Source organism: Mastomys coucha, unplaced genomic scaffold (genome assembly GCF_008632895.1).
Source record: "Mastomys coucha isolate ucsf_1 unplaced genomic scaffold, UCSF_Mcou_1 pScaffold3, whole genome shotgun sequence".
Taxonomy (NCBI): Eukaryota; Metazoa; Chordata; class Mammalia; order Rodentia; family Muridae; genus Mastomys; species Mastomys coucha.
In genome coordinates, this window is record NW_022196909.1 from 10,514,776 (window position 1) to 10,542,701 (window position 27,926).

The 27,926-nt window shown below is 51.3% G+C and overlaps 1 protein-coding gene across 4 annotated transcripts in view; it reads left to right on the forward strand.

The window, feature by feature from the left end:
* Pald1 (phosphatase domain containing paladin 1) overlaps positions 1 to 27,926 on the forward strand; it is a 67,332-nt gene that overhangs the window by 945 nt on the left and 38,461 nt on the right. The window lies entirely within an intron of this gene.

Consider the following 27,926-nt stretch of genomic DNA (forward strand, 5'->3'; position numbering starts at 1 on the left):
CCCCCCAAAAAAAAAGACATGGACTTACTAGAAATGGTAGTGTTTGGGAGACTGGCTGTTTCAGTTTCTTGTAGTGGCCAGGCTGCCCTTGTTTTGGAAATCAGATTCCACAAAAGCCTGGCCCGGGCAAGTTTGAGGCATCTCTGGTCTTCCATGGCAGAGATTATTGGGCCGGTCCTCTGCTGCCCACAACCAGTGACAGAGCACCTGTGGATGTGGGCTCCGGGCCATGCACAGACAGTGTGTGGGAGGACTTGGAAGGGCTCTGTCCTCATGTGGCTCTGCCCTGCAAGGGAAGACAAGAGAGAAACACTTGCCCAGTTCTCTGATAGAGAGTTTGATACCAGCCCTGGGCTGGTAGCCTTAGAAGAAAATGCCAGGAGGCTCCTCATGGGAATTGCAAAAAACCGGTGCAGCTTGGGTACTGGCTTGGGGTAGCCTGAGACTTTGCAAATAGATGTGTTTCAATGTCCCGGTGCTGGCAACCCTACCCTCCTTATTAGTATTACAAATCCGGACCTCTTTGCACCTCTGCGGGGGTGGAGGGGGTGTTGAGGGGACGGGCAACGGGTAGGAGGGCTGGCAAGGACTTCCTGCCTCTGTGTCCACCCCACCCCCATATTTTGTTTGCCTTGGGTGAGGGGTGTCTAAAGACCCATTTGTTTTCTCCAGTCAGATGGAGCACAGGTCTGGGGCAGCTGAGGTTTGAGCCAGCCTTCCAGGAGGAAGCCCCGACTTCCTTTTTGAAGAGTCTCTATCGTGGGGGCTGGAGGGGAGGGTGGGAGGCATTGGCCAGACGCGGTTTCCTGTGGGGACAGACAGGCCTGAGGTGGCCCACTCTTCTCCCTTCTCTGGTGATGGAGTGGACAGGGTGGGGCTTGGGACAACTCTGACCCTACTCTGAGGCTCTGTAGTGTCTGGGACTCCACTCCGACCCTGTTATTCCTTGCAGGAGGTAGGAGTGTATCTGAGTCCAAGGTCTCAGGCACTATTCTTCTAGTGGGAGCTACCCAAGGCACAGGAGGGAGAGCCATGTGGGTGGAACATGAGCTCATATGCAGGTGTATATAGCCCTGTGGGCAGACACAGGGAAGAACTGGACATATTTATCTGAGAACAGGCACATAGACACGTGAGGGCTAGTGATAGCCACAGACACTTAGAGACAGGCGTGTGTTCCTGGCGTGTGTGCAGTTTGCTGGGCCATCAGGTGTGTAAATAGGCAGAGAGGTGGACCCACCGAAGAACAGCAGACATTCGTTTAAACTGATACGGGGTCTCAGGATTCTCAGACAGGGAGCCAGTGGTGCCCTGCCTTTGGTGGGCAGGGGCACGTATTCCTGCCAGAGGCACCTGCTAGTCAAGGCTAGGGTCTGGTTAGTTTGTAGATACTGAGACATAGTCCCAAGGGACTGTGGTCTTGGCAACTGAGCCAGACATCGATACTGTGTGGCATGGCTTCCTTCCTTCCTCATGTATCCCAGGCTAGCTTTGAACTCACTATGTAGCCAAGGCTAGCCTTAGACTCCTGATGCTCCTGCCTCAAGCATGCTCCACCACACCCAGCTTATAGGGTACTGGGGATCGAACCCAGGACCTCATGCGTGCTAGGCAAACACTCTACCTAACTGAGCCCCAGCTTCATTGTAGGTTTATTTCTATCCCACGGTGGAGATGGTTAGATGACCCCAGAAGGGCTCGGTGTTCTGCTTTAGTCTGAAGGTGTGCAACCTCCTGCCTGCTCAGTGACAGGGCTGAGTGTGTCTGCCTGGGGTACTTCAGCCTTTGTTGACATGCTTTTGTGTCCCTAGGACTTCTCTGAACCTTCCTGCTACTTTGCGCCACTGTGCACTGCTTGGCTCTGGGGTTGTCCTGAAATTTCCTGAGCCTCTGAGCCTTAAGTAGTTGTCTCTGTATACCGGCAGGAGATATGTGGAAGTTTGGGATGAGAGCTACCTCTCTCTGGTGTGGGTAGAGCAGAGTCTCCCACAGTCTGCCTGTTCTCATGTCTCCTCTGCCCAGCCTGGCACCTTGGGAGCCAGCCCTGCCCCTGATACAGCTTGACACCAAATGCTCTTGTGACCTTCCACAGTCGCTTACTGTGGCAGTTACTTCATCTTTAGCCCCAGCTCCCTGGAGGGTTAACTGGAAGACAGTTCATGACAAATTAGTGACTTTCCATCAGCCCGCAGGACTGCCCAGAGTCTCTTTGGCAACCAGGTGTTTGGCCAGGAGCCTGGGCAAATCGGGGCACGTAGATACCGAGCACCTCTTTGTTGGAAGCGACAGCCCCCTCTGTCCTCTCTCTTCCCTTCCTTGTCCTGGGGTCCTCTGAAAGGGTCAGGAAGTGGCAGGCTGGGCATGTGGAAGCTTGGGCTTTTTGCCTGCTGGGCCTCTGGGAGGAGAGCCAGTGGTTCGCTAAGAATAGCCCCAAATCATGGCTCTGGCCTCTCGGTGGGCAGCGCTGCCTCTCCCTGCCTTTCCCATAGCAAGGCATTTGGAGACAGGCTTTGCATGTTTCCTGTGGCCAGCATGGCATAGGGGTGGGCCTGAGACTTGGGAGCTGTAGGCTCTTGACTTGCAGCTGGCTCTGCAACTTTGCCCAACCAGGCCTTTGTCTGGGACTTGGTAAAGAAAAAGCGCCACCCCTGTCCGGCTACCCTGACTTGAAGAATACAGTTCTATCGCAGACCCTCCGATCTGAATCCCTGTCCTAGCTCTGTGAGCCTCCAGCAGCACGCTTAACATCTCTGTGGCTTATTCTCCTTATGTAACAGGCTAGGGAGAGGGATTCCCCTGTCAGAGTGTCCAGTAACGTAAGGCCAGTGTGTACAGAGATGGCTAGAGACTGTCTGGCTTACAGGATGTTGTAGGGAGACAGTGAGTGCTACAGCCATCTTTAGGATTGCATTTTCTAGCAGAGTGGCTATTGACACCAGAGAAGCCAAGGATTGCACTATGTTGAATGGGGACAAGGACCAAATGTCATTTTGATTTGGGTTCCATCCGAAGTACAGAGGATCCAGCAGTCACATGCATGGCTCAGTTGGTAAAGTTGGGTCTCATGCAAGCACATGTGTAAATTCCATTGATAAAACCCACCCAAGAGCTGGCTTCAGTCTTGTGGAGTGCTGGGCAAATGGAGAGGAGGACTCCTGGCCAGACTCATTGCTGAGAACCCCGTTTAGCGAGACACGGTCTCCAAAACAACGTAAACTAGAAAGTGATTCAGGCCGGGCGGTGGTGGCGCACACCTTTAATCCCAGCACTAGGGAGGCAGAGGCAGGTGGATTTCTGAGTTCGAGGCCAGCCTGGTCTACAGAGTGAGTTCCAGGACAGCCAGGGCTACATAGAGAAACCCGGTCTCAAAGTGATTCAGGAAGTCATCTAGTGTCAACCTCCATGCCTCCATGCCTGGGCATACATGCTGGTGTATACTCTGTGCACATACATCGATGAAGTGCAGGTATCTATTTAGAAGTGGGTTAGACTCTGATCAGGTAGGAGGCAGGCAAGCAAGGCACAGCCATGAATTACGCCACACTCCATCATGAGCTGCCTGGGGGCCTGGGGGTCGGCGGAGCTGGAGGACCAAGTTTGCCTGGGTGGTCAGTCAGTCACTTAGGTAAGTTGGTCACTTGGCAAGGGTTAGTTGACTTATCCCAGCCCAGGGACTGATGGGGCCGAGATGGGTTGGCTCCAGCTGTTCATATGTTTCTTGTGGACATTTTCTGTGGCACAGGGATCCAGTCTGGCCTGCCACTAGGGCGACTGTGCAACAGACGTGTGGTGTCTGGGCTCCCTGTATGCCGCAGTGTTCTGACACGCTCTGGCCTTTGGTTACCGGGTAGGCCCTTGGGAGAGACTCGGCTCCTAGCAGTTCCCAAGGAGGAGGGGATTTGGAAGTGGATGACTGTCATTCTTGGGGAAATGGGTCTCCAGAGGCAGAATGGTGAGTGTCCTGAAGTGGCCTGCCACGCTTGATCTACTCACCCCCACCTGCCTAAGGCTTCCCTTCCCCTAGTAGAGGACAGGGACACCGGGGTGTTTTGGAAGATTCTCTTTGGAAAGCGCAGAGGGGGAATTTCCTCTACTTTTCCTTTTCCTGGACTTAGATCCCTCTCCCCCACAACCGAATTAACTCTTCTCTCGCTGGTCACTAAGTAGCTCTTGGTTTGGCACCAGTAGTAGCAGTAGCAGAACCCTCCATCTTCGGATCCTTCTGGTTCCTTCCCAGGGGGTGGTCCCCTACAGTGCCTCGCTCTGGTGGTAGGACCTGGAAGACCTTCAGGCCCGCCATGGTCTTCGGTGTGGGTTAAGCCTTGCTTGCTTTGGCTTCTAGCTTCTGGGCCTGTCCTCGTGGCCATGGTACCCATGGGAATGGGAGTGGGGGGGGGCTCCTGGATCTTTGGAGCTTCCTGTGGGGGGCGCTCAGCCTGATTCCCCCACGACTTGTCAGTAAGCTCAAGGATCCATGGCAAAAGGCCATCTTGGGACATCAGTTACTGGGTTGTAGAGAAGTGTGCATCAGGCTTCGCCTCTGTGGGCTCTCATGGGCTTCAGCTTGGGTGGTGGTCTAGTTGTTTGCCCGCTCTGACCACCTGTACTGCAGATGGGTAAAAAATGTTTCTCTACATGCATGCTCGTGAGTGCACACTTGTGCACACGGGCGCTCGCGCGCACACACACACACACACACACATACACACGCACACTCACACATGCACACACACGTCACTGTGCTTAGGCATGAATGCAGAGTTCAGAAAATAACCTCAAATGCTATTCCTTGGGTGTTCTTCCTCAGGCTCCACCCACCTTGGTTTTTGTTGTTGTTGTTTGTTTGTTTTTCCGAGACAGTGTTACTCAGTGTGAGCAGCCCTGGCCGTCCTGGATTCCCTTTGTAGACCACTCTGGCCTCGAACTCACAGAGATCCGCCTGCCTCTGTCTCTCTAGTTCTGGGATTAAAGGCGTGCACCACCATGCCAGGCTTCACCCACCTTGTTTTTGTTTTTGTTGTTTTTTTTCTCGAGACAGGGTTTCTCTGCATAGCCCCGGCTGTCCTGGAACTCACTCTGTAGACCGGGCTGGCCTCGAACTCAGAAATCTGCCTGCCTCTTCCTCCCAAGTGCTGGGATCAAAGGCATGCGCCGCCACTGCCTGGCTCCACCTTGTTTTTGTGACAGGATTTATTACTGGCCTGGAGCTTCCCAAGTTGGTTAGGCTGACTAGCCAGGGAGCCCCAGCAATCTGCCTCTTCAGCTGCGGGACAACACCACACACCAAGATTAGTTCCCGTGTTTAGAAGGAAAGTGCTTTACCCATGAGCTCTCTCTCTGATCTTGCCTTTGGTATTTATATTTCTATCCCCATCGCTGTGAGTGTGGGCGTATGCTTTCTCGAGTGCCTACTTGCACGCATTAGTCGGTCTGAGGAAAACCATGGGTGTTGGTCCTTGGAGTCTGCTCTGTTTGAGGCAGGGTCTCTGTTGACTAGCAGGCGCCCTCATAGGAGTAGGACTAGGATTACAGATGCGCATTACTGGGTCTGGCTTTTACATGGTTGCGGGGATTCGAACTCAGACCCTCAGGGTTATGTAGCAACCTCTTTACCAACTGAGCTATCCCTCTAGCCTCCTCTTTGTTTGTTTGTTTGTGGTTTTGAGGCAGAATCTCACTTTAATAAGTGCCCTGGCTAGCAGCTTGGAAGTCAATAGCTGCTCAGACTGCTTCTGCCTGGGCAATCCTCCGGCCTCAATCTTCTAAGACCTGGGATTACAGGCATTTGCTACCATGCCTAGCCATAGATAGATAGATAGATAGATAGATAGATAGATAGATAGATAGATAGATAGATAGATAGATAGGTAGGTAGTTCAAGCCTGACCAAGCATTAGAATAGAATATGTCCAGTCAGCAGCTACCAGCAGGCTTCCCACCCCGTTTCTTATATCTGTGAAGTATTACTAGAAGGAATACGGTCCTGCAGAGGCCAATTGGTTGGGCTACGGAAGAGCCTTGGGGTGTGCGAGGCGCAGGAGCAGGTGCGGAGGTTTTTCTGCAAGCCACAGACAGAAACTGCTCGCTTTCTGCCCAGCTCTTCTAGGAGTGCTTGGTTGGGGCAGCCGCCGTGCAGGAATGCTCTCTGGCATGTGTGTGGGTGGAGGGCTGGGCTGCCTGCACCTCTGTAAGAAGGGGCCCTGCAGCACAGATGGCACTAGCAAATCCCTGACAGTCAGTTCTGGGCACTCTGAAGTTTAGTGGTCTCTTCCTCCATCCTAGATAGTAAACACAGCCCTTGCCCTTCTAATTGTGCGTGGTTCTCCTAATTTAATAATTCAGGTTAGTGTCATAATGCTATTGTGTGAAGTGCTTTTTCAGGCAGGAGTCCTGGTTGTTTGTGTGTGTGTGTGTGTGTGTGTGTGTGTGTGTGTGTGTGTATGACTGTCCAGGTGCTGCCACCTATCTAATCAGCCGCCTGTTTACATGGATTGGGCTGACTTGTAATTTAAGGACACCAGATGGGGATGGGATGGGGCTATCACTGAGGAACCCCACAGCCTGGCCTTGCTTAACCTACATTTTTTTTTTTTCCGAGACAGGGTTTTTCTGTGTAGCCCTGGCTGTCCTGGAACTCACTCTGTAGACCAGGCTGGCCTCGAACTCAGAAATCCGCCTGCCTCTGCCTCCCAAGTGCTGGGATTAAAAGGCGTGCACCACCACCACCCAGCTTAACCTACATTTTTGAGATAGACCCTTTTCTTCCTCCTTCTTTCCTTCCTTCTTTCCTTCTTTCTTTCCTTCCTTCCTTCCTTCCTTCCTTCCCTCTCTCCCTCCTTCCCTCACTCTCTCTCTTCTTTCTTTCCATAAGGTCTTGCAATATATAGCTCAGGCTGGCCCAAAACTTACTGTGACCTTCCTGCCTCTGAGTGCTAAGATTTTAGGCATGTGCTGCCACACCTGGCTTGAGAATAATTCACACAAATCTCAGTGCACCCATCTGAGGTGTTCAGTTCAGCAGCTTCTGTTTAATATTTCTCAGATGGTGCACCTGTCACCGGGGTCTAATTATATAGCGTTTTCACGAACCCCCAAAGACACCCTGTACCACGAGGTACCCTGTAATAGTGTCCACACCGCAGTCCACGAGTCTACTCACTGTCTCTATAGATTTTCTAATTGTGAAAACTTCAAATAATGGCAGTCAAACCATGTGTGTGCGCTTGTAGATTGATGCCTCTCACCCCCACCAAGACAGAGTCTGATGTACATCATGCTGGCTTTGGCTTAGTATGTATCGGAGGGTGACCTTGAATCCCTCATTCTCCAGCTTCCACCTTTCCAGTGCTGGGATTACAGGCATGGACCATCATGTCCAGTTTATGCTGCCCTGGAGATCCCACCCGAGGTCTTCCTGCTTGCAGAGTAAACGTTCTATTGACCAACCCCAGATTCCCAGCCCCAGATTCCCTTTCAAAGAGATTCCGCCTTCTCAGAGAGCCGAAAAGCACTCGCTTGTTTACGTTACTCATATTACACATAACTTACACACGCGTAATAGACCTAAGGGCCTTAGAATTCAGGTTTTATTTAACTAGGAAGCAGACAGGAGGTGCTTTGAGTAGGGCTAGGTTGTAAGAGCCTGTCAGGCACAAAGCCTTGGGTTCCTAAGAAAGCACAAATACAAAAGACACCAGAAAGCCAGCCATGGGCAGTGAGCCCTGCTGCTGTGGGGAAGTAGGGTCAGGCCCAGAAGTTGCCAGCCCAGGGGGGATGGCAGAGCCCTGAGGTCCTGGTCTCTCCTGCCACACTGCTTGCTCCCTCCTACCTACATCATGGGGGCAGACGATGTACATCAGTGGCTTGGGGCTGGGTGAATGGATTGGGGTAACCAGACCTCCCAGTTGAGCCCAGAGTGATTCTACATGTCTGTCTCAGTAGGTCACCCTTGACTCCTGGGCAGGCTGTTTTGTTGGCTTTCAGATAAGGGGCAGAATAAAGGCACTATTGAAGTTGTATGTAGTGGCTCTTTAGCCCACTTCTTGTGGGAGTCAGGACTTGGCACGGCAGGGATAGGCTTAGCCCAGATGTTCTCTGCTCCACCGTGGTCCAGCCTGTTTGGAAACTTGACCTTAGTCAGGCACGGCCATGCTCCCGTGGGGGTGAGGTGGCTTAGTTTGTCCCTCCCCACTCCATGTTCAGACTTGAGCCACAGTCTGTCCTTGTGCTGCTGCGTGTGATGCTGTGGCCTTCCTGGGGAAAGGGATTGGGTTATAAACATGGGAACGAACCCCAGCCCAGACGGCACATCAGTACAAAGTGGTCCTTACAGTTAAGGTGTGCTATTTTTCCCCCAGTGTTTATGAGGGTTTACCTGTGTGTATGTCTGTGCACCATTTGTGAGTTTCTGGAGCTCATTGAGGTCAGAAAGGGCACTAGATCCGTGGAACTGTAGCTTTGGAAGGTTAGGAGCTGCCGTGTAGGTGCTGGAAACGAAACCTGAATCCTCTATAAGAGCAGCCACCAACTGCATCCCCATGTTCCTGGGGTGGATGCGTACCTTGTGTCTAACCTGTGGGCGTTGGGATAATGCTGTCTTGTGTCTTCTGAGGACCAGAAGTGCTCAGCTCTGTAGGAGAGATGCCCAGGCGTGAGTGGCTGGCTGCTAAGGCTGGGAAATCCTTGTTTGACCAAGAAGGAAGCTGAGGAGCGGACAGAGGGCCTACAACAGGAAGTGAAGTGTCACTCAGTCTGTCCAACTCCCTAGTCTTCCCCCACCCCCACCGAGGCTGCAACTTCCAGGTCAGGCTGGAGTGGGGGAGGGGAACTGTGCCTCTAGGCCTTGTGGGAATAGACGTGCCAGCTCAGAAGTAGTCTCCACCTTCTTCCTCCTCTTCCCTCTCCCCATCCCTGGTCCCTGCAGGGCAGGTGGTCAGGCTTCAGTTTGTCTCTCTCTGTGTCTATCTGTCTGTCTGCCGGTCTTTCAGCAAGCCCTCATTTACCACAGGCTGGACTCAGACTCACTATGTAGCAGAGGCTGGCCTTGGATTCCTGATCCTCCTCTTGTCTCTAGCTGCCCAGTTCTGGATTACGTGTACCACCGCACCTGGTGTTCTGTGGTGGTAAGGAATGACCCAAGGTCTTGTGCAGGCTAGGCAAATGCTCCGCCAGCTGTGCCATGTCCCCAGCCTTTCTGGAATAACTTCATCTTCTCAACCAGCAACTCTGTGCCGATGAGACACCATCTCTTCCGTCCCTGGAAGCCACTGTCCTGCTTCTCGGCTCTGTGGTGAACTGCTTATAGGGATGACAAGACACAGAGCCACACGGTGCCCCTCCTCATGTTTCTGGCTTATTCAAACACTAGTGTCCTCAGGGTTCCTCCAGAGGGTACTGTGCCTGCCAGAATTTCCTTTCTTTCTGGGCCATTATTGTTCTCCTTGTTTTGTTTGTGAGAGAGTCTTGTTACATAGCCCAGGCTGGCCTTGAACTAAGGACCCTCCAGCCTCTGCTGCCATGGAACTTTTCTTTTTCTTTTTCTTTTTCTTTTTCTTTTCCCTTTCCCTTATCCTCCTCCTCCTCCTCTTCTTCCTCCTCTTCTTCCTCCTCCTCCTCTTCTTCCTCTTCTTCTTTTTGTTTTTCCGAGACAGGGTTTCTCTGTGTAGCCCTGGCTGTCCTGGCACTCACTCTGTAGACCAGCTGGCCTTGAACTCAGAAATCCGCCTGCCTCTGCCTCCCAAGTGCTGGGATTAAAGGCGTGCGTCACCCCTGCCCGGCTCAGAGCAAACTTTTAAGTCCCTGCCTGGAGTCCTTATCGCCACCTCTGCCCATCTGTACACGGAGACACTGTGGAGCCAGGCCTGTCTTTCCAGGCCCAGGTGCCCCTCCTCGACACAGCTGCTGTGGAAAGCCCTTCTATGTAGGAGCCTCAGCGCCAGGCAGGGGCCTGCAGGCACATGGCCCTCAGAGCCCCCAGCAGGAGGCTCACAGGGAAAGCCCAGCCCAGAAGGGCCATAATGCAGGATGTCCCTCTTGGCAGGACTTTCCTTGAACAAACAGTGCCAAGAGCTTCAGGATGGTGAGGACAGATAAACAGGAAGAGGAGAAGAAACCAAGCCGCCATCTTCCCATGCTGCCTGACGCCCCTCTCTGCTGCTCTCTTGGCCCAGAGTTTGAAAGGGCAGAGAGAGGCCAGGGATTGGGCTTAGCCTGTCAGGGCCTTAGGGCCATGGTTTGTCTTGATCAGTGGGGTGAGCTTGGCATTAGGTGCCACTCCAGTTGGAATTCCGTGTCAGTATGCTCTGCCACCCATCTACATTTGGTGGCCTGTGGGGTATAGGGAACAAGAGCCCAGCAGGCAGGTGTCTGGGGACATGTAGGTGGATCTGGCCAGGGTCATCTCAGCCTGGCTGGCCATCCTTATTATTTAAATTTTTTTATTATTTATTCTCTGGGCAGGTATTAGTCAGGGGTCTCTGGAGGAAGAGAACTGAAAGAGAATCTCTGTCTCTATCTCTATGTAAAGGGGATTTATTGGCATTGCTTACCGGCTGTGGTCTGGTTAGTCTCCGAACAGAAGGTCCAAAACTCCAATAGTTGTTCAGTCCCTGAGGTTATCATCTCAGGGTATCAGTCTACCTCAGAATCCTGAAGAAATAGGCTCTGTTACCAGTCAAAGAGGAGCTTGCTGGCAAGGGTGAGGGGAATCAGGCCAAATGCCCACATTTACTTCTCCATGCCCTCGTATGCAGGCTGCCACCGAAGCGGTGGCCCAGTTATAGGGTGGGTCTTCTGGCCTCAAATGATCCAGTCAGGAAAACCCCTCAGAGGTGTGCCCAGCTGCCAAGGTCTTAGCTAATTCTGGGTGTAGTCCAGTTAGCTATCAACAACCCCAGATAACTATCGCTGTGTGCGGGTGCTTTGCCTGAATGTATGTCTATTTACGGATGCTTAGTGAAGGTCAGGGGAGGCCAGAGGAGATCAGGAGATCCCCTGGGACTCAAGTTACAGACTTGAGCAGACACGTGGGTGCTGGGAATCAAATCCTGGTCCCCTGGAAGAACAGCCAGTGCTCGTAACCTTGGAGCCATCTCTCCAGCCCCAGGTAGCATTATTTTTTTTGTCTAAGAGATTCTGGCCTGGGACAGAGTGCTTCAGTTCAGGCTTCGAGCTTCTGGGGCAGAGGCTGGAGCCTAGGGGCCCAGATCTGGCTGGTGTCAGGGCATAGACCTGGCCTGGGCTCCTGTTGCTATGGGAACTCAGTTTTCTTCTCTTAAAGATGATGGTGCAGTATCATGAAGGGGCCAAGGTTCAGGCTCCCCATTCCAGAGGAATTTCGAATCCGTGCTACGGCACCTTTCCACATGCTTCCTTTGCTTTCTTGTCAGGCTTAGTTTCCTTGCCTTCTTCAGGAGCCTTCCCCGATGGGTGGTTAACATCACCTGCAGCTCAGGGTCTCTGGCTTTTCTGAGCCTTAGTTTCCTCATCTGTGAAATGGGATGACTAGGTGTCGGGCAGAGGAGAAAGCCTGATTTTTCTTCTCCCAGCTTGTGTAGAGCTGGCCTGGACTTGGAGAAACGTGGCCTTCTCAGGGTTAAGTCCCTTCCGCACCAGAGACGGAAGCAAAGAGGACAGAGTGTGAAATGAAATCACTTCCCTGCCCAGGGGGCTGCCCTGTGCCTGGCTTTTGCAGTAAATCCTATTTCCTCCCCTGCTTCCATGTGTCCACACACTCCCGGCTCCCATGACCCCATGGGTCACTAGCAGGTGGGGGCTCCCGATGGAATGCTGGCCCGTCTTTCATCCGGGCGAGTTCACTTCCTGTCTGAATAAGCCATCCACCTTTCCTGCCTGGAATTCCATCAGTGGGGTTCAAGAAGCTGTGTGACTGTGGTCTGGGCCAGTGACAGGCCAGTGCTGTGAGGTGAGCAAGCTTCGTGGTTGCCCTGTGTCCAGTTTCTTCTGGGGAGCCTGGGCTGCCTTTGTGAAGAACACTGACCCGGACAAGACAGCACAGAATGACCCCATTTAACCCTCATTACCCTGCAGGAAATGGGGTGCAGAGAAGCCAGGGCATGACCAGGCCTCTGGAACAGGACGGCGCTGGCAGAAAACCCAAATCTTGCTGACTTCCAAGGTCCTGGTTTTTCCTACAGGAAGGTGTTTATGAGTCTGTCCACGGGACTCCAGGGTGGACCCGCTTCTAGGGGAGGTACCAGCATGCCCTGGGCTATAAAGTTGATAGCGAATCATGGCTGCTTGTCCCAATGGCCTTACTGTGTATGGGCTATGTCTGTGGTAGGAGAAATGGAGAAAATAAGAACATAAGTGGAGAAAATGGAGCCGACTTTACCTTTGAATGCATAATGTCAGGGGTTCTTTCTCAAGCACCACAAAACCAAACCAAACCAATTCAACCCTCAAGAAAATCAGAGACGATAAAAAGTATTCGGAAAGATGAGAAAACCGCCTGGGTATCCCTGCCCCCAGATACCACACTCCCCGCTTGCTGGCGAATTGTTTCCTGGCAGAGGTGGTTGCGTGTGTGCTCAGCTGGAGTGATATTGTTTCGGTTTTCCAAGGTCCTTTCATGTCTGGTCCAGGAGAAGCCTGCTGGGTGTCCATTTCTGGTTTTGCATTCAGCGGGCTGGGATCTGTTGCTTGGTCAAGTGCATGGAGAAGGCCCATCGGCCCATCAATTCCTGGGTGGAACGAGAGATGTTTTAGTCCCCCGGGGACACTTTTCTTTGACGCCAGCAGTGGATTCTGTTTATTTATTTTAGATCGGGTCTCACTAGGTAGCGCTGGTTGCCTGGAACTTGGTAGGTAGACCAGCCTGCATCTGCTGGGAGTCACAAGCGAGCTATGGCGTGGCCACAGAGGTTAGAGGATGACTTTCCGGACTTGGGTCTCTCTACCTTTTGGGTCCTGGGAACGGAACTTAGCTTGTCAGGCTGGGTGTCAGGTTCCTCTACCCAATGAGGCATTTGGTTAGAGCAGATTCTTAGAAGTGAGCAGAGGGTTTGGAAACTAGGGATCTTTCTCTGTTACATTTTGAATGGCTTTGTAACATCAGCTGCAGGCCTTTGGGGAAATCCTGGCTTAACTGGGCAAGAAGAACCACCCCCAGACAGGGTTTCTCTGTGGCTTCAAACTCAAGAGAGATCCACCAGTGTCTGCCTCCTATGTGCTTGGATGAAAGGAGTATACCATTACACCTGGTAGATCTTGTAGCCCAGGCTGGCCTTGAATTCCCTGTGTAGCCAAGGATGGCCTTGAACATCTGATTCCCCTGCCCACCTTGCAAGTTCCAGACTTGTAACTTGTACCACCATACACAGTTTGTGTGGCATTGGGGATTGAACTCAGGGACCTTGTGTGTGTGCTAGGCAAACATTCTACTGACTGAGCCAGATCCCCAGTTTGTGGATTACAACTATTGCATTTATCATCTAAGTAATTTTTATGCCTTGAGATTTTGGACTCAAAAAAAGCCAGTTTGGCTCTGGCTCATAAGCAGCTCTGCTACAGTGGTCCTCCAGACCCGTCTCATGCAGGGGTGGGCAGCTGAACTGGGTAGGCTCAGAGATACTGAAAAGCTGAGGTTCTGGGTAACTTTGACTGCCTCGCTGAGGACGCTCTTAGATGACACAGGTATGTGTGTGTGTGTGTGTATATATATATATATATATGTATATATATATATATATATATACACATTTGTTTGTTTGTTTGTTTTCGAGACAGGGTTTCTCTATATAGCCCTGGCCGTCCTGGAACTCACTCTGTAGACCAGGCTGGCCTTGAACTCAGAAATCTCAGAAATCCGCCTGCTTCTGCCTCCCAAGTGCTGGGACTAAAGGTGTGCGCCACCACCGTCTGGCAACACTGGTATATTTTGTCACCGTGAGCTTATGTCTACAGGGGACACAGGCTAGCCCATGTGGGACACTGCCTTACTACCTGCCATGGCTGTGACATTTTTACCCACTGGTTTTTGTACCACAAAACACCATTCCACCAAGGAATGCAGCATGCTGTCTCCTGAGTTCCCGTCAGGGTAACCTGGAATAAAGATGCTGGGGACCCCCCGGGCGGTGGTGGCGCACGCCTTTAATCCCAGCACTTGGGAGGCAGAGGCAGGCGGATTTCTGAGTTCGAGGCCAGCCTGGTCTACAGAGTGAGTTCCAGGACAGCCAGGGCTACACAGAGAACCCCTGTCTTGAAAAAACAAACAAACAAACAAAAAAGATGCTGGGGACCAGGGACCCTGAGAAGCATGCCTACAGAACTGAAGTCCTGTGATAGATAGGTGCTGGCCTTTGTTCAATGTCTGTGCTGTCCTAGGGGGACTCCACATCCTCTGGTCTTTTTTTATTTATTTTTTCATCTTCAAGTTTACTAGTGTCAATCTCAATACCAATGCAGATGTTTTCTTGCCCGTGGGGTGTGTCCGTGGAGTGTGTCCGTGTGGAAGTCAGAGGTTAGCACTGGGTGGCTATCTTTCTCAGTTGCTCTCACTGGTTGAGACAGTGTGGCTAGCTAGCAAGCCTCAGGGATCTGTGTCTCCGTATCCCTGGGGCGGGGATAAAAGGTGCACCAGGCTTTTTTATGTGGATGCTGGGCATTGAACCCAGGTCCTCTTGAGAGTTCAGCAGGTACTTTACCCACTGAGCCGTCTCTCCAGCACACCTGCCGTGGTTCTTACCCTGTCTCCTACCAACCCAGCTAGAACCCATTATGATACTGTCTGGTGTGGAAATTTTGTTGTTGGTTACTTGGAGTGATGGAAAAATGTAATCTCAGCATGTCGGAGGTGGAGGCAGGAAGATTGGGAGATCTAAGGCCGTTTTGGGTACATAGTAAGTTCAAGGACAGCCTGGACTATACAAGCAAGACCTTGTCTTTAAAACAAAACCAAACCAGGGGCTGGAGATGGCTCAGTGGTTAAGAGCCAGTGTCCGCTCTTCCAGAAGTCGTGAGTTCAGTTCCCAGCAACCATATGGTGGCTCAGAGTCATCCATCCCGGGATCTGATGCTCTCTTCTGGCATGCAGATGTGCATGCAGATAGAGACTTATTTACATAAAATAAATTTTAAAGCAGAACAAAAACCAATCAGGGCCGAGGAGATGATCAACTGGTAAAAGGCTTGTCATTATAGATATGAGGTGAAGATGAATCCCCAGCACTGACGCTCATTGGCTGGACTGGCCTTTTGGAAAACAGACTCATGGAGTCTCTGGGAAAAAAAGAAGTTGGCTAAGTGGACTGGTCAAATCAAGAGCTTTGGGTTCAACTGATAGATCCCGAGCCAATGAATACAGTGCCTCCACTGAATACAGTGATTGAGGAAAATACCTGATGTCTGTCAGTGTCTGCCTCGGGTCCCTGTATGCACACACTCACCACACACAAAGACTCTTGCAAACCTACACACACACACACACACACACACACACAGAGAGAGAGAGAGAGAGAGAGAGAGAGAGAGAGAGAGAGAGAGAGAGAGAGAGAGCGCAAGACAACAACCGAAAGATTTGCTTGAGCTTTCAAATCCTGCTCAGAGCCTTCTACATCTCCGGTGGGTATGGATGATGGTGTGCATGTGGAGCTTGGAGCTTGGCGATTGGTTTTTAGCCCCTCTGTGAAAGAGGAGGGCGTGACTCAGGAGAAGAAGCCCAAGGGGCTCAGGCAAGCTGCCGAGACCCACCTTTGAGTGGTTGCCTGTCTCAGACAGAACACCTACCTCTCCACTGTCCACAGCTTCTGGCTTCTGTGATCCTTCCTCACAATCCTTGGCTGTGTGGGGTCCAGGGCTGAGCACACCTCTGCTTGTCATTTTCTTTCTTTCTTTCTCTCTTTCTCTCTTTCTTTCTTTCTTTCTTTCTTTCTTTCTTTCTTTCTTTCTTTCTTTCTTTCTTTCTTTCTCTCTCTCTCCCTTCCTTCCTTCCTTCCTTTCTTTCTTTTTTTTTGTTTTTTCCAGACAGGGTTTCTCTGTGTAGCCCTGACTGTCCTGGAACTCACTCTGTAGACCAGGCTGGCCTCGAACTCAGAAATCCACCTGCCTCTGCCTCCCAAGTGCTGGGACTAAAGGCGTGCACCGCCACCACCTGGCTACTGCTTGTCATTTTCAATGGATTGTTACACAAGGTAGACTTGTAGTATAGGGACTTGTATACTTGTAGTATAGGTAGACTTGTAGTATTTTGTTTGGTTTTTCCCACCCCAGGCTAAAATTGTCTTGATACTTCTCACAAGAGACTCCTATGAGTCCAACCTTCTGTTCTGTAAAAAAAAAAAAAAATTCCAGCTTTGTTCATTCAAGTGACCCCTTTGTACCAAGCTCTGGCCAGACCCTGGGATGTACCTGAAGGCTAAGTAGAAGCTTCCCTTGGTCTACATGGGGGGAGAGGGGCGGGGCTGAGCAGGAAGCTGCGGAATGAGTGAAAGCAAGACCAAGTGTGAAGCAGGCTGGTGAGAGCCCCTGGGCCTTCCAGACTGGCTAGGCCTGCCGGCGGAGAGGCTGCCCACCAGTGAGTAGGATTTCCAAGACTCCATTCTGGCCTCGTAGTGAGATGCTCTTCTGCTCTGTACTTCTGTTACTGGTGATCTCTACAAAGGCCCGCTGATGGTGCTGTTCCTGGGACAATGGAGAGCGCAGTGCATTGTGGGTTTAGGGAGTCAGAGTCTGGAGGAGGCAACTGGAAGTTCTTCCTTGAGTCTCCCCCAGGTCCTTTTGATGGGGAGCTAGCTGTTCTCACCACTTGCCAGAAACAGCTGTGTGTCGCATCTCAGGGCCATCCCTGGTTCTGGGCAAGCAAGCGGATAACTGGAGAGGTACAGGGGACAGGTGGGTAGGAGACTCTTGGTCCCATCCCAATTCCCACTTTTGGTGAATGCGGGCAGGTCTCTGCCTACCACCAGGCCTCAGTTTCCTCGTCTGTTAACAGAGATCAGAATGGACTCTCTAAAGCACCGTTGGCTTCAATTCTAAGGTACATGTTGGCGTCTGAGGGAGGTGTAACTCTGCTGAGGAGGGTCAACACGCGTGTGTTTGTGCCTGTGTTAGGCGTTGAGGGGCAAGGCCTGGGAAGGAAGGGTTCAAGCTGAGCTCCTGCTTTAGGTATAGACCTGAAAGTGTGTGTGTACATGTGTGCGTGTGTGTACACATGTGTGCGTGTGTGTACACATGTGTGCGTGTGTGTACACATGTGTGCGTGTGTGTACACATGTGTGCGTGTGTGTACACATGTGTGCGTGTGTTTACCGCGGGTGAGTATGTGTACCACAAGAGAGTATGTGTACACACGTGTGAGTACGTGTATATTCATATATGTTGTGTGTGTCTCTGTGTGTGTGTGTGAATGAGAGAGAGAGAGAGTGAGAGAGAGAGTGTGAGAGAGTGAGAGAGAGCGAGAGAGAGCAAGATCAAGAGAGAGTGTGAGAGAGAGCGAGAGAGAGAGTGAGAGAGAGCAAGATCAAGAGAGAGAGAGAGAGAAAGAGAGAGAGAGAGAGGGGGAAAGAGGGGGAGAGAGAGAGAGAGAGAGAAAGAGAAAGAGAAAGAGTGAGAGAGAGAGGGGGAAAGAAAGGGGGTGAGAGAGAGAGAGAAGGGGGGAGGGAGGGAGAGACAGATGGAGCCATCTTCTCAATACTTCCTCCCAGGCTTGAAAGTTTTCTGACTCCACTCCAGCCCTTTGGTCCCCCAGCAGGGGAACCCTGGAGTGTGGTGACTTCCCTGTATTTGTTCTAAAGCTGAGGCAGATGTTTCCTGCAGCTGGCCACTCACTCAGCCACTGTCCTCAAGATGGACCAGCCTATTTTTAGCTCTATTGTTAATGCCTGGGCATCTGCTTCCAGGAGCACGTGGGAGGCTGTGGCCCTGGGAAGGACACTCTCCCGGCCCATCATGTTCTCTGCTTCCGTGCTTCTCTGTGTCCTGTGAGACAGCTAAGGGGCTTTTCAGACGGGAACTCTGCACCTCAGTTTGTTCCATCCGCCGAATGGGCCCAGAGCCCTCTTCCTCAGAGGGTTCTGGAGGGGCAAGAAATGTGAAAGACATCTTCACTCACTTCAAGAGATGTTTTGAAACTACATGTATCAGGGGTTCGAATCTATGGGCTTCTGTACTTATAAACAACACATTGACTGTGTGGGGGGTTGGGTTGGGGGCTTTGTTATAGGTACTGGAGCATGAACTGAAAGTGGTAATGGGTGAGTTGGGTGGAGGGGGTGAGGGCAGGGGAGGCGATTCCAGGTGTGGAACCCAAGAAGGTCATGACACAGAAGCAAGGAAGAGTCTGTGTCTTGGGAGATCTGTTAAGGAAGGTAACTGTGAATATGATCTGTCTAACTTAGGGTTTTACTGCTGCAAGCAGACACCATGACCAAGGCAAGTCTTATAAAGACAACATTTCATTGGGGCTGGCTTACAGGTTCAGAGGTTCAGTCTATTATCATCAAGGCAGGAGCATGGCAGCATCCAGGCAGGCGTGGTGCAGGAGGAGTTGAGAGTTCTACATCTTCATCTGAAGGCTGCTAGCAGAATACTGGTTTCCGGGCAACTAGGAGGAGGGTCTTAAAGCCCACATCCACAGTGACACACCTACTCCAACAAGGCCACACCTCCTAATAGTGCCACTCCCTGGGCCAAACATATACAAACCATCACATGATCCAACACCAGATTTTGAGACTTTGTTTATTTTTGTAACTAAGTTGCACAGTTCAGGACAGTGCCATTTGTAGACGGCACCTTTTATCCCATGACGACACAATAGACGTGTGTGTGATCTCACAGTTGTAAGCTTTAGGTTGGATACCCCTGGGCAGCTCCTGACAATTCTTCACCCATTGTGGCCCAGAGAAGCCAAAAAGGTTGGCCATCAGGCTAGAGTCTCTTCCTGGGAGGGTCTGTGGAGCAGGTCTGGGGATGGAGGCTCTGCAGTTCCGCCCTGAGCCAGAAGCCAACTCCGTGGCTCTCCATGTGTTTGGCTGAGTACTGCACTGTCAGGAAGTCTTGACCCGTCTGAAAGATTCAGCTGCTAGATGATTGACAGCTATCTATCTGGTCCAACCCTTCACCATCCACACGGAAACAAAGATGGCCCACAGAGAAGGCGAGGCTAACCCCAAGGCCTGACAGGAGGTCAGGGCTGAGGGACCAACAAGATGGCTTAATGGTAGCTTCTGGATGCCAGGAGCCACTAGTGGAAAGAGAGAACCAGCCTTCACAAATTGTCTTCTGCCCTGCTCCCCCCATACACACACAAAATTAAATACATTTTAAAGAAATTCAGTTGGATGTGATGACACAAACTTTGGATTCCAGGTAGAGAGGGGCACAGAGCTCTGTGAGTTCAAGGCCAGCCTTGTCTACATAGAAATTTACAGGCAAGCCAGGTGGTGGTAGCACATACCTTTAGTCCCAGCACTGGGGTGGCAGAGGCAGGAGGAGCTCCGGGACAGCCTGGTCTGCAGAACAAATTCCAGGCCAGGACTACACAGAGAAAACTTGTCTCAAAAAATTAAAAAATAAAATTAAAGAAAGAAAGAAAAAAGGAAAGAGAAAAAGAAATTTCCAGGCCAGTTAGGGCTACATAGTGGGACCCTATCTGAATTCAATCAGTATTTAAAACATAAAAGCAAGTCAAGGCTGAGAAAGAAACTGTGGTGCTTCTCCAGGTCTGGAGAAACTCAATCGAGTGTGATTTTGCCTAGAATCTTGGATGTGGGGAAGAGAAGTGTGTGTGTGTGCGCGCGCTATTTTATTATTTTATTTTTTCTGAGACAGGGTCTTTTTGTTTGTTTGTTTGTTCTTTAAGACAGGGTTTCTCTGTATAGCCCTGGCTGCCCTGGAACTCACTCTGTAGCCCAGGCTGTCCTCGAACTCAGAAATCCACCTGCCTCTGCCTCCTGAGCGCTGGGATTAAAGGCATGCGCCACCACTGCTCGGCTTGAGACAGGGTCTTATGTAGCCCAAGCTAGCTTTGAACTTGGTATGTATCGAGGATCACACTGAACTCCAGATGTTCCTGCTAAGTGTTGGGATTCCAGGTGTGTACTACCACACTGCTCTGTGTGGTGCTGATGGAACCCAGGGCATGGTGTGGTAGGTGAACACTGCTCACTGGCCATTCCCTAGCTTCGGAAGGGAAATTTTCAGTGCTCGACAAGGGAGTTTAGGTTAGAGGCCACGGGGTTCGGGTCCCTGCAGGGTTGCTAGAATGGCAAGCGGAGCTTGAACACTTGTGTATGTTGCTGCTGGCCTTCTGAGGCCCAGGTAGCCTTCAGAAAAGTGGGCAGATGGTGCCCTCATGGTTCCCCAAGAGAGTCTAGTTTCTACTGACCATAAAGAATCTAGGCTGTCACTGTTCAGGACTCTCGTGAGGACTTCAGAGGACAGAAGCCAAGGGGACAGACAGCTGCTTCTCTGGAGTCGCTGGCTCTTCTGGGTAACTGTACTAGCTCTATCTGGAGCAGACCAGCTTACCCTGGGTCCCCTCTCTCCCTGATGACTGCTTCTCGCCTTGTGGAGGAGACTTTTGTGGCTTACAAAGGCTCCTCAGAGACAGAGAGAGGCACTCACTCTCTGAGCTCCTTTGCCTCTGGGAGTATCAGAGGCCAGGTTCTGCAGTGGGGAAAGGGATACCTGGTTCCGAGCTTCCTAGAGCCTGAAACTGGAGGCAGAGATGATCTACTGGGAGGTTCTTGTCTGTCTCCTCCGTTGCTCCCAAGCCCCTGGTGTGGGACAGGTCATGTGTTCTGTGACCACCCACTGCTGTGACTCCTTTCCCCTCGACCCTGAGAACAGACTCCGTCTACAGCGCAGCCCATCCACCAGCAGGGAAGGTTGACACTGCCTTTCAAGAGAGGAAAACTTTCATTCCTGTGACCATCTGGTCTGCGGTCACTGAGGGTCCAGCCTAAAAATAACAGGGTGCATTAGTCAGGATTAGACCCGTCTGTAAGTCATAGGAAAAGGCAAATAACAAGGAGCTTACACAGGATGGAAGTTTATTTCTCTGCCGCTGTCTAAGCTCAGGGCTCTGTCGATCGAGCCTGCTGTGCTGGCGCTATCCCATGGTTTCCCTCGGGAACCTGGATGGCCCCGGATCCTAGGTGACGGCTTCGCCCAACATGGCTGCCAGGTGGCTGCTGTCATATCTGTGTCCCAGAGCACAGAATGGAAGAAAGGAGGGAAAGCTCTCCTATGGGAGGATTCTGGAAGTCAGCATGAGACACTGCTTACATCCTGTTAGCTGGAATTTGGTCACATGGCCCACGTCATGTACAATAAAGATCTTGGTCCTGGCTAAGTGTGGTGTGCTTTGGTAAGTCATCCCTGCCCTTCCTGAGGGGGAAGTATGCCATTCTGGCATTATTAAAATAATTTGCAGGCCGGGCGGTGGTGGCGTACGCCTTTAATCCCAGCACTTGGGAGGCAGAGACAGGCAGATTTCTGAGTTCGAGGCCAGCCTGGTCTACAGAGTGAGTTCCAGGACAGCCAGGACTACACAGAGAAACCCTGTCTCGGAAAACCAAAACAAAAAAATTTGCAACCATTGTTTATTTATCAGAGAGTGGGAGTTGGGGAGGGACCAGGGCACACACGTAGCATATATACCTGTGGCACTCAAAGGACAACTACACGCAGGTGCTCTTCTGTGTGGATCCTGGGGCTCAGAATCTGGTCCTCAGGTGTGGTACCAGGTACCTTTATCCACTGGGTCATCTCACTGGCCCCAACTATGGGCAATTTGATTGAACTTAACGGTGGTTCTAGGCCAAGAACCTGGATGTTCTTAGGGTGTTGTGGGTCTCCCAGGGATAGTTCCCAGGTAGGTCAGTCTTGCTTTTGAGGTCTAGCGAGCCACATGATCTCATGTCCCAGGCCAAGAAGGAATGCCTCTCTCTAGCTGAACATGAACTTAAAAGGGTTTGTGTGTTTGTTTTATTTGTTTTGTTTTATGTATTTTGCTTGCATGCATGCTTGGAGCCCCCAGAGGTCAGAGGAAGCTGTTAAGGGGCTAGAGAGATGGCTCAGCGGTTAAGAGCACCGACTGCTCTTCCCGAGGTCCTGAGTTCAATTTCCAGCAACCACATGGTGGCTCACAACTATCTGTAATGGGATCTGATGCCCTCTTCTGGTGTGTCTGAAGACAGCAACAGTGTACTCATACACACAAAATAAATCTTTAAAAAAAAAAAAAAGAAGAGGCTGGTAAATCCTTTGAAACTAGAGTTGCAGATGGTTGTGAGCCACCATGTGGGTGCTGGGAACTGAACCTGGGTCCTCTGTAAGAGTAGCAAGTGTTCTTAACTACTGGACGCGCTCTCTCTAACCCCTGACCATGAACGTTTGATCCTTCTGCCTCCACTGACCATGTTTTGGGATTTCAGGTGTGTCCCACCATGCCTGCTTTATGCACTGCTGGGATTGGAACCCAGAACTTTCATAGGCTGTAGGCTCAACCTCAAGGTCCATAAAAACATAAAACAAAAAGACAAAAAAGTTAGGAAGTAGTAACGGGGGCTCTCTCCTTCCCAGCCCTCCGGAGGTTTCCTTTAGTTTCCGATGGATGCTGCCTGGTTTTAAAGAGGAAGAGGCGGGGGAAGGGAATTCAAGGGACACATTGGCCAACTGAGGTGCAGGACAGACAGGACCCTCCCTTTGCTGAGCTGAGTCACCTGGAGAGTCCCTCCTGGCCTGCCCCATTGTTGTTCTGGAAAGCGCCTCCTAGGCTTCCTTGCTGGTGGCTGGAATGTCCCTTGAACTACAGCAGTGGCCTTCCTCAGGGGGATGGTCCCGGAGGGAGGCAGAACTGCAAGGACTGGTGTAGTAAGGAAGGTGCCGTGACCTGTACCCAGCCTTGAAACTCATACTGTAATTAAACTTAAAGAAAAGAAAAAAGTGGGGGCTGGGGAGAATGGCTCAGCAGTTAAGAGCACCGGCTGCTCTTCCAGAGGTCCTGAGTTCAATTCCCAGCAGCCACTTGGTTGCTCACTACCATCTGTAATGGGATTGGATGCCCTTATCTTGTGTGTCTGATGACAGCTACGGTGTACTCATACATGAAATAAATAAACAATTCTATTATTATTATTATTATTATTATTATTATTATTATTATTATTATTATTATTATTATTACTATTGTTTTGTTTTTTCGAGACAGGGTTTCTCTGTGTAGCCCTGGCTATCTTGGCTGTCCCGGAACTCACTCTGTAGACCAGGCCGGCTCAAACTCAGAAATCCACCTGCCTCTGCCTTCCAAATGCTGGGATTAAAGATGTGTGAATAAATACTTCTTTAAAAAAGAAAGGCGTTCCTGAAGGAACCGTGTTAGGTGTGGGAGATTTAACAGCAGCGGGCCAGTATAAAGAAAAACCTTGAGCTCTGGCTTCGCCATTGGTGCTAAAGTGAGACTCCAGGGTTCTGCGCCTGCTCGTTGCTGAACGCCAGCCTTGGTCGGGACAGTGGCCCACCCGCCTGGCAGTGTGGGCAGCGATGGAGAGACTCTGCCCTACTGGCCATGAGCTGATTTCTTTTGGGGTCAGTCTGGTCTTCTGCCCCTTCTTAGAGGCAAGTCGCTGGTCCAGACTTGGGAAAGCTGTGTGGCGACTCCTGCTGGGAACAGTGAGAAGTGGCTTTTATGGTGCTGTGGGAATTAGGAGGCAGAGGCATGCATGCAGTCAGGGAGGCTTCCTGCAGGATCTGGGCATCTCTTGGGTAGAAAGAAGGTGGGATGTGTGTTGTAGTAGGAGTGCTCCCTTCCACCCCGTGGAGGGCAGAGCTGCCTTGTTGGCCCCTGACTGCAGGTGCTAGGTGCACGGTGCTAGGTGCATGGTACTCACTGGTCTTGAAAGCTTGGTTTCCTTTGCTGGTCTCTGCTGCCCAGCTGCTGTTCTGGGCAAGCCAGGTCCGCTCTGTCCTGCAAGGTGCCATTGAGGTCCTGTGCAGTCCCCGGCCCCTTCACCCGGCTTTCTTTAAGATCCTGTTCTTGCCTTTTCGAGATGGCTGTGTGCTGCTTTGGGGTGACACGAGTTGGCCTTTGGGACCTGGCATATTTCTCTTTGTATGGTGTTTGTGCCTCTGCTATGCTGCCGTGGCTGAGTTCATCCCCGTGACATAGAGATCTGTAGCGTTTTGTTCCTCTGTCTGTTAGTTGATGGGCATTAGTAAGATTGGTCTCAGACACTGGCCCTGAGTCCCTCAGGCTCCCGAGACTGCACAGGAGCCATCCCCCAGACTTGTTCTCTGGAAGTGCCGAGTCACATGACAGCCATGCCGGTTACCTTGGTAAGAAACTTCAGGACTTCTGGGCTTGGGGTGGCTTGTGATTATCATCCCGGGACTTGGCGTTGGGGAGGAGGCCGAGGTTACTGTGGGTTCGCCTGGACTCCTTAATGAGTTCCCGGCCAGCCGGAGCTACAGAACAATAAATAAATATCAAACAAACAAACAAAAACACAGAACTTTTTCTTTTGAAGTAACCACAGGGCTTCACCTGACCAGCTGTGTGAGAGCCTGGGAAATCCAGTCCTTAAAAATTTGTAATTAGGGGCTGAAGAGATGGCTCGGCGGTTAAGAGCGCCAACTGCTCTTCTGAAGGTCCTGAGTTCAAATCCCAGCAACCACGTGGTGGCTCACAACCATCGTAATGAGATCTGACACCCTCTTCTGGAGTGTCTTTAGACAGGTACAGTGTACTTACATATAATAATAAATAAAATCTAAAAAAAAAAAAAATTGTAGTTAGCCAGGCAATGGTGACGCACGCCTTTAATCCCAGCACTTGGGAGGCAGAGGCAGGTGGTTTTCTGAGTTTGAGGCCAGCCTGGTCTACAAAGTGAGTTCTAGGACAGCCTAGGCTACACAGAGAAACCCTGTCTCAAAAAACCAAAAAAAAAAAAAAATTGTCACAGTCACCTCAAGTACTTGTTGGATGTGTACAAGTCTTTACTCATTTTTTTCTTAAGATTTATTTTATGCATATGAGAACACTTTATCCGTCTTCAGACACACCAGAAGAGGCCTTCTAATCCCATTACAGATGGTTGTGAGCCACCATGTGGTTGCTGGGAATTGAACTCGGGACCTCTGGAAGAGCAATCAGCGCTCTTAACCGCTGAGCCATTTCTCTAGCTCTCCTCTGGCCCATCTTTGATCAGTTCTCTCATGTATGTAAACTTCATGACATATTCCCATCTACCTGGAGAGCCATGTATTGGTACACCCCTCCACCTTTCTGGAGTTTCTGCTGTTCCCATGGCCCAGAAACAATGGTGCCAACCCTCCATTGAATGAGTCTGTAGACCAGAATGAACCTTCCCCTTTGCCAGTTGATTACCCCCACCCCCCAAGTATTTTGTTATCCTGTCTTGTTTTGTGTTGCTTTGAGACAGGGTTTCTCCGTGCAGTCCTGGCTGTCCTGGAACTCTATGTAGACCAGGCTGGCCTGGAACTCATTGAGATCCACCTGCCTCTGCCTCCCGAGTGCTGCTACTGGGGCATTTCCCACCCTCTCCAGGCTGTATTTTGTGATCCTAACACACGGCAGGTTGTTTACATACCTAGGCTAATGGACTGCCTAAACAGCCGTGTTTCATGTCCACCTCCAGTGTGTCCTAGTAGAACCTCAGGAGTCCGTCCGTCTGCAGCCCTGCTGCTGTGCTGACCACTCTGATAAGCCGTGTGGTATAATTACCCAGAACCACTGTCCCTTATTAGCAACCTGCAGACCCTCTTGTGTAATAGGAACCCCAAGGAAGAAGCGGTCTGTGGCTTCCAGCTGTCATGGGAAGAACAGCCGCTCACAAGCTGCAAGGTGCACTCTGGCCGGGTGGAGAGGGGGTTTTGGATGAGGGCTACTGGAGAGAGCCCCTGGGCTTGCCCCCTCGTCTACACATCTTTTCAAAGCCCATTCAGTCTTCAAAGGATGCTGGCACCCTAGCCGCTTGTCCTGCCAGCTGTGCGCATCTGTACTGTCTGTTGGCTACCCTTGCTGGCTACCCATCGATGCCTGTCCTTGTCTGTGAGTCCAAGGGAAGGCGGAGGTAGAGGCAAAGAGTGGGTGGGGTGGAGCTGAGCTGTGGGAATGGGCCTGGGCTTGGCCTGTGGCAGCTGTGGCCGGCAGGCAGTGGACGCATGCCCGCTGTCCCTTTCTTGGAGCTGTTTTGATTCGCATTCCTTTGGCCCTGGCTTCTGGGAGGAGGCCTGGGAAACGTTGGTGCGGAGCCTGGTAGCTGGAGAGGCTGCTGTGAAGGAGAGAGAGAGAACCCTGGATCCACAGCTGGGGTCCACGGAGAAGGCCCTCTGTGCGCTACCTGCTTGCCTATCTGGGAATGTCAAAGGTTCATTCACTGGACGTCTGAGGGGTGGGGGACCAAGCAGTGTATCAAGAGCCAGGAAGAAGTGTTTGTTCTTCGACATAGACTTGGGCAGTTCACCAGGGCTGCCCTGAGGCTCCTGGGAGTTTTCAAGGATGGCAAGGCCTTCTGTATTTCTGTATGGGATAGGAACCATCAGTGGTTGGAGAAGGTTCTAGAAGAGCAGGGGAGATGCTCAGTTTCTCCGTGAGTGCCCAGGCCAGGAGACAGCTCTGGGGGTGGAGCCTCTGTATATGGTGCTAGGAGGCGTGGGAGAGTCTACTTGAGCGCTGTGAACTCCGAGTCAGGTCTTGCGACCGCAGACTGACTTGGCCTGGCTTTTTGCTGACCCCATGACCCCACTGTACACATCTCTGGGTGCCACAGCAGTGATGAGAAGAAGGTGGTGTGGGGTGAGGGGCGCGAGTGGGTAGTCAGGAGCAGACAGGACCCCACTATCTATGATTGGCAGCTGGAAGAGTTGCCATATTTTTTTTTAAAAAGATTTATTTTATTTATTTTATGTGTGTGAGTACACTGTAGCTGTATAGATGGCCGTGAGCCATCATATGTGTGGCTGCTCTCTGGCCCCGCTCGCTCCGCCCTGCTTGCTCCGGTGTAATTCACTGTAGCTGTCTTCAGACGCACCAGAAGAGGGCGTCCGATTTCGTTACGGATGGTTGTGGGCCACCATGTGGTTGCTGGGATCTGAACTCAGGACCTTCGGAAGAGCAGTCAGTGTTCTCACCTGCTGAGCCATCTCGCCAGCCCGAGAGTTGCCATGTTTTAGAAGGCTACCGTAGTGGGTTATCTCTGAAGGGTAAAAGAGCGTGGGGCGCTCACACTCAGAATTTGCTCCCCCTCCATAACATCTGTGCCATGTGTGAGGCCTGTGGCCTCTGAGTTCCTAGAAACTCCCATGATCCTCTCTGCCATGTCTGCTGCTCTGCACGTGGGACAGCCAGCCTTGTTCTTAGCCGACCCAGGCTCTAGCAAGACTACCACCCTCCAGCTCTTCCAGATACATTCATTTACTTGCTTTAAATGGGTTTTAACTTTAACCCCAGGCTGGTGAGACCTGTTTCCTTCAAATCCGGGATGTCTAGTGTTCCGTGGGTGAGGAAGCGCCGCCCCATCCCCCGAAGGCTCACGATGCTGATCAGATGTTGGTTTTGATTCCCGTGGCAGCCGTTTTCTTTGAATGTTTCAGCTAATGGATGCTCACCTAGTTTGGATGTCTCTGGCGTTGTTGTAGGAAACTCAGGGTAGAGTGTTTTCATGTGTGTCCGCCTTAGCAGAATGATGCGGAGATGACCAGGGCCTCTGTGCAAGAGGCATACGTGGGCCCTGCAGCCCATTCCCATCCAAGCCCTCTCTAACCAGCTTCATCGTCTACTCTGAGCCTGGAAGTCCTGAACCACCATGACCTCTGTGGGTGGCTGACCCTTCCTGACTGTGTGGCAGGAAACAGTAAACCCCGTATTTCTCAGTGATAAATGCTCTCTGGCTGAGTTGCCTGGCAGTCCCCACAGTCCCTCAGCCTTTCTCCTCCTCCTC